Source organism: Phascolarctos cinereus, unplaced genomic scaffold (genome assembly GCF_003287225.1).
Source record: "Phascolarctos cinereus isolate Bilbo 61053 unplaced genomic scaffold, phaCin_HiC Scaffold_2;HRSCAF=192, whole genome shotgun sequence".
Taxonomy (NCBI): Eukaryota; Metazoa; Chordata; class Mammalia; order Diprotodontia; family Phascolarctidae; genus Phascolarctos; species Phascolarctos cinereus.
In genome coordinates, this window is record NW_027555625.1 from 385,569,984 (window position 1) to 385,571,688 (window position 1,705).

Below are 1,705 nucleotides of genomic sequence, written 5' to 3' on the forward strand. Positions count from 1 at the left end.
CTTACTGTAGACATTATAAAATATTTAGGAGTCTACCTCCGAAACAAACCCAGGAACTCTATGAACACATTACAAAACACTTTTCACACAAATAAAATCAGATCTAAATAATTGGAAAAACATCAGTTGCTCATGGGTAGGCGAGCTAATATAATAAAAATGACAATCCTACCTAAGCTAATTTACTTATTCAGTGCCATACCAATCAAACTACCAAAAAATTATTTTATAGAGTTAGAAAAAATAATAACAAGATTCATTTGGAAAAAAAAGGCCAGAATATCAAAGGAACTAATGAAAAGAAATGCAGGGGAAGGTGGCCTAGCAATTCCAGATCTTAAATTGTATTATAAAGCAGCAATCATCAAAACTGCTTGGTACTGGCTAAGAAATAGGGAGGTGGATCAGTGGAATAGGTTAAATATGCAAGACACAGTAGTCAATGACTATAGTAATCTATTATTTGATAAACCCAAAGACCCAGCTTCTGGGATAAGAACCACTCTTTGAAAAAAACTGCTGGGAAAACTGGAAAAGAGTATGGCAGAAACTAGGCATAGACCCAAATCTCACACCATATACCAAAATAAAGTCAAAATGGGTTCAGACTTAGATATAAAGGCTGATACCATAAGTAAACTGGGAGAACAAGGAATAGTTTACCTATCAGATCTATGGAGAACAGAAGAATTCATGACCAAACAGGAGATAGAGAACATTATGAAAAGCAAAATGGATAATTTTGATTACATTAAATTGAAAAGTTTTTGCACAAACAAAGCCAATGCAACTAAGATTAGAAGGAAGGTAGAAAATTGGGAAAGAATTTTTACAACCAGTCTCTCTGATAAAGGCCTCATTTCTAAAATATTAGAGAATTAAGACAAATTTATAAGAACACAAGCCATTCCCCTTGATAAATGGTCAAAGGATATGAACAGCAGTTCTCAGATGAAGAAATTAAAGCCATCTATAGTCATATGAAAAAATGCTCTAAATCATTATTGATTAGAGAAATGCAAATCAAAACAACTCTGAGGTACCACATCACACCTATCAGATTGGCCAACATGACAAAACAGGAAAATGCTAAATGTTGGAGAAGATGTGGGAAAATTGAACACTAATACATTGTTGGTGGAGTTGTGAAATGATCCAACCATTTAGGAGAACAATTTGGAACTATGCCCAAAGGGCTACAAAAATGTGCATACCCTTTGATCCAGCAATAGCACTTCTAGGGCTATATCCCAAAGAGATCAAACAAATGGCAAAAGGACCCATATGTACAAAAATATTCATAGCAGCTCTTTTTGTGGTGGCAAAGAATTGGAAATTGAGAGGATGCCCATCAATTGGGGAATGGCTGAGCAAGTTGTAGGTTATGATGATATGGAATACTATTTGTACTATAAGAAATGATGAACAGGTTGACTTTAGAAAAACCTGGAAAGACTTATATGGTCTTGACGCTGAGTGAAGTGAGCAGAACCAAGAGGACTTTGTACATGTAACATGTTAATGTGATGAGTAATTTGTTAAACTGAACCCTCTCAGCATTACAAAGATCTAAGACCTCTCCAGAGGCCTCGGGATGGAAAATGCTGTCCACATCCAAAGAAAGAACTATGGAAGCCGAATAATTATTACTTATGTTTACCTTCTGTTGAGTTTTGTTTCATCTTTCTGATGGTTCTCCTATTGG